This window comes from Etheostoma spectabile, chromosome 13 (assembly GCF_008692095.1).
Source record: "Etheostoma spectabile isolate EspeVRDwgs_2016 chromosome 13, UIUC_Espe_1.0, whole genome shotgun sequence".
NCBI classification, from domain to species: domain Eukaryota; kingdom Metazoa; phylum Chordata; class Actinopteri; order Perciformes; family Percidae; genus Etheostoma; species Etheostoma spectabile.
The window spans coordinates 15,643,926-15,648,964 of NC_045745.1; the positions used below are offsets into that span (position 1 = coordinate 15,643,926).

The window sequence follows — 5,039 nt, forward strand, 5'->3', positions numbered from 1 at the left end:
GAGACTGAACTTTGATTCAGTTTGCAGCCTGTCTTTATTCTGTTTCAACAGAGTCACGCTTCCAACCAAGTTCCTCCCTCGCTGTTCAAGAAACTTCCACAAAAGTTCTCATAAACACAACAATAAAAAAAAAAACTCTATTCTTAATTTCAGCTAGCTTACTTAATAAACAATCCCTATTTCCCAGGAGTGGCCTTAAACTTGCCCGGTATCTAGGGCTAATGGTAATGTACCTGAGCATGAGTGCACATGTATTCATTATGTGCACTTAAGGATCTTAGTCTTTTGTTTAAATTATACTTCACAGATAGTTATACATTGATAACTATTCCTTAGAAGACAATATGTTTGTAATATTCATTTACACAATTTATCAACACACCATTTGTCTCCAATAAGAAATATTTTACTCCTTCTCTCCAATTATCACAAAGTAACCTGTACTGGAAAATAAAGGGATATCATTGTGTACGCGTATTGATCCCATTTTGCCACATGGTGTTAAAGGTCGTAGCTTCATTTACACACCGTAAACCATACGGTATACGCTTTTGCACATACACACCATGCCTCAGACAGCATGCTTTCTCACCACTTGCATTAATTATAACAGTAAGGGCCGTGCTACACAGCAAAATCTACATTGTTAATTTAACTTTTGAGGGTGTTGAAATCAACACCCTGTCACTGTTTCCATTATTCCACACATGTCAGAGCTATTTAAACTGTTTTTGAACTTTTAAAGCAATAACAGAAAATCTGCCTTAGAGCCACATGAGCTTCTTGAGTGGGAAGTCAACTTTCTGCTGGACTCTGTTTACCGCAAAGGGATTGTGACATTAAAATCAACACTTAATAATAGTGGAAGAAATGCTGTTTTATAGAACCAGCAAGGTTGTTGGAGGCTTGCAGAGCATGCATGACCAAGTCTGACCAGCTATCATCTCCCCTCCCTGTATATGCATGGCTGGATTCCAATCGCGGATGAATATGGTGCTCAGCTTAAGTTGATGGATGCCATTTGTCTTGGCAAGCAATCATACCTGCACCAGTGTTTTTGTCCCCTTTTATTCTCTCTCTCTTCCTTGCTCTCAAGAGAGAAGTCAGTTAGTGTGATAAGTGATATTTATAGCCATGATGGCAGCTTGGGAGACAAGCACAGCATAGCAAGACAGGGACATAGGAGAGTGGACAATTCAAAGGCATCTGGGAATTGGGGCTTTGTTTTCATTAATTGCTTTCGTCGTCTGTCTCTCTCTCTCTCCCCCTCTCTCTCTCTCCTCTGTCTCTCTCTTTCTCCGTCTCCTCTGTCTCTCTCTTTGTCTCTCTCTCTCTCTCTCTCTCATACAAACTCAGTTCTGGCTTGATGGACAAATATGTGGCTGACTGCTGTTATCATTTTTCTCTGAAACATTCTCTGGAAAATATTTAAGAAATGTGTTTTCACTGCCAGTTTGGTATCTTCTCTGGGAGTTAAGAGGGTGGATATTTTTTAAGGTCAAGGGAGGCATCTGGCTACCTTGATTTCTGAGAGCAACTGATTGGCTGGCTTCACCTCTAATCAGCAACAATCATAAGACTTGATTGAGATGATAAATCACCTGTGATGATGGTCACACCCTGATGACAGAGGGTCTAATAATGATAATGGCTTTGGCTCCTGTGGTGCTGCACCACTTTTACCTTTGATCACCTGAAACACCTAGAAGCACCAAATGGTTGAAAATGGCTTAACTTGTTACAGTGCAGTCAATTGAACTAGAAGCCAAAGAGAGTGACAATTTTTCAAAGAGAACTATATGTTGGAGCGGTATCAAGTGCTTGGGTCAAAATGAAAAAGATTGAGGGAATTTGTGGGACATCCCTGTGATTCCTGAGGGATGAAACTATGAACCATTTCATTCTAAAATGACAGTGCCACCATTTACAAGCAAGGTACTAATTGTACATGTGTTGTTTAAAAAAAAAAATCGGAATAGCGTTTATGAACATATAATATATACATTTTAAAAGCACTGAGGAATACTCTACAGCTTAATTGCTGCTGTAAGTCTTCATTCAACCATCAGTTTCACTGTACACAGACTTTATTTTCCTGCATCCTACACCGATATCTTTTTTTACACAGCCACAGTCTCTAACTCTGTCAATAATTTAGCTTAATAACGCTGGCAATGTTTGGCTTCACTAGTGCCTGAGAGTGGTCCATTTCCCATTTATAATCAATTTCACTCCTGATTCTATTTGTATTTCCAGCCCTTCTCTATCTGCTTACACAGCATTACTTATTGCTGGGTTTCATTATCAGGTGTGCAGCTAGCCATGGCGCAGAGTGAGAAGAGAAGGCTTGGCTAAAACAAACACTTGAAACACTCATTTCATTTTCAAAGTATGCCTAGTCTCACTGAGAATCAATTATCTAACGACATTCTACATTGGTATGTTAGCTGAGCAAAAAGAGAGAGACATTAGAAAATATGTTTTAATGCATTCATTTGTTTTAATGCTGTGGCCAATGAAAGGAAAATGCATCATGAAAGGTGAGATATTATAAAGCTCCATTACACAGCAAATGGTATTCGTTTCAAGACACTTATTCGGAGAAGTGACTGCAATTGTAGCGCGATCTTCAATATGACCTACAATTAGAAATTATTAGTTAGTGGTTGTGAGGGTTAAAGCTGCAGGGCCTAGACAGACAATATAGCAATATATACAGTCTCCACTGTGCTGTGCCTTTTAATTGGCTACATCAGTAGAAAAAAAGATGTGCTTTCACCCAGGGGACCCAAACTGGCCTTGGCTTTTGAAGTCGGTGCACAAAAGACATTACCTCTATTGCACTTTATTAGGGGTGTGACGAGACACCCAGCTCACGAGACGAGACACAGGATTGGGTTCATGAGATCGAAAGGAGACATGATTTTAAAGCTATTTTTACAGAAAACACTGAAAGGTTTTGCCACAAACTCAAATGACTGGCTTCTCTCCTGAATAACTAACAGTTACACCATTACTTATTCCATATGTATGGTGGAGAGAGAGTCGCTTCACTCAGAGTACCAAGGTTACATCGTAACCAAGAGTTGTTTTGTACTTGAATTGTCATCGTACAGTAGACGGAGCGAAATAAAGATTATTTTAGAAAGAGTATTTTACAGTTGTTTCACAGTGATTACATTCTAAACACAAATAAATTACAACAAACACTCAACAGATGATTTTTGTGTCGACAGATGCTCTTTTTTCTCCCTCTGCATTTTATTGATTGCAGCAGTAAACAAGGAAGAACATTTCTCTTTAATACCATTTAAGGTTAGGTTTAGCTGTCCGCATCCTGACTCATTTTAAAAAGGACAGAGAAAGAGCGCTTTCTGCGTGAGACAGAGCCACACTGAACTGTGTGTCTCGGCCAAGAGAGGGGAGGGGGGGTGGAGAGAGAGCAGCAGTACTTTGGAACGTTCTAACGCTGGGTTTTATAGGCAGCTTTTTTTCCCGCTCTGCAGAAGTTTACTTTGAGTCAACTTTAGAGAACGGGCGGGGGGATCTTCTATGCTGATTTCAAGGTCAAAGTCAGACTCGTCCATCTTGCTCGCTGCTGCTCTGCACTTGTGTACTGATATCGCTAGGGCTGTCCCCTCTTAGTTGATTAGTCGACTAATCTGTGGTTTTGGGATTTGACGACTAAGATTTCTTTAGTTGATAAGTCATTTTTTATGCTTATTCATGCTTACTTAAATATTTCAAAGAAACTTATGAGCACATTTCCGGTGAACACAAGATTTAAAGTGGTGCTTTTGCAGGACTAATTGTGTTGAAACTCATAGGTTTTACAGATGGTTAATTAACTTCCTTTATATTGTGCTTTTCTAGTCTTAACCATCTCTCAAAGCGCACAGATATCACAAGACACCTTTTATCTCAACGAAAAATGTTGTTACATTTGAATCTCGTCCCACCTCTACACTCTATAGCATGGCTGTAAAACAAGTCCAAAGTCTTTCCATCTGGTAATAGCGTATGGCATGTATTAAAATTACAGAAAATTTGTCATTGTATTCTTCTTAAACTAAGCCGTGCAGATTATGTTACATGTAAACCTGAATCAGTCATATCATTAAATGGTTATTAGCAGTTGTTAAACACTATGTAAGAATATGTGTACAATACTGCTGAGATGAAGACAAGTATGGTTTGTTAGCATATAGGGCAGTTCTGATCTTTGTCATGGCTTTATCCTGTCTGTAAAACGGTTCCAAAAAATAACTAGAACTGCCCCAAATATCTTAATGATTAACTATCATGTCCATTTTGTACTTGACCTGTATGTGATGATGAAATTAAGTGATGCATGAATTTATATGAATGACATCTTTTATTTAACTACTTCAATCCCATTAGTATTTTGTTCACTGGCCAAGCCTGTTTAAACATTCATATGAAAGTCAGAAACAAATCACACAAATTAAAGTGCAGATTGCAGAAATATAAAAACAAATATGTGGCGTTACCACACTTTTTTTTCAATTTAGATTATTATTTATTTTAATAAACACAAATGCTAAATGTATATACACGTGTCACACACACACACAACGGTGTAATTTTTTTTACAGCTCACAAAGGAGCTGTCCTCCAGCACCTCCCCCTCATGAAGTTGCGTGCATGATGGCGTCAACATTGCACTGGCTATCGTTACGTTAGTAGTAGCATGCTGCTGGTGGTCTTGCCATGGGATTAACTGTATTAATAAAACTGTTGAAACATTGCAGCCACATTGCTGTAAAAGCTCCCTGAACGTCATTTATCAGAGTCTGGTTGTTACCCTACTCTGGGGGAGTATCCTCCACTCTATGTCTTTATAACAGAGCTATCTAGCTAACCTGAACTAACCGCTAATCAGAGTTACTCATTGCCAATATAGCCTTCAGTTCTCCGTTGCTGTATCCATTAACTGCATGTATGGACTCAAACCCGAATGAAACCCTTCATTTTATTAAAATGGCTGTAAAACTACAACTCAGAGTTGTTTGAATGAC

At 38.7% G+C, this 5,039-nt stretch overlaps 1 protein-coding gene across 2 annotated transcripts in view; it reads left to right on the plus strand.

Moving 5' to 3' along the window:
• Positions 1 to 5,039, plus strand: part of fstl4 (follistatin-like 4) — a 209,683-nt gene that overhangs the window by 52,417 nt on the left and 152,227 nt on the right. The gene's annotated exons all lie outside the window — the stretch shown is intronic.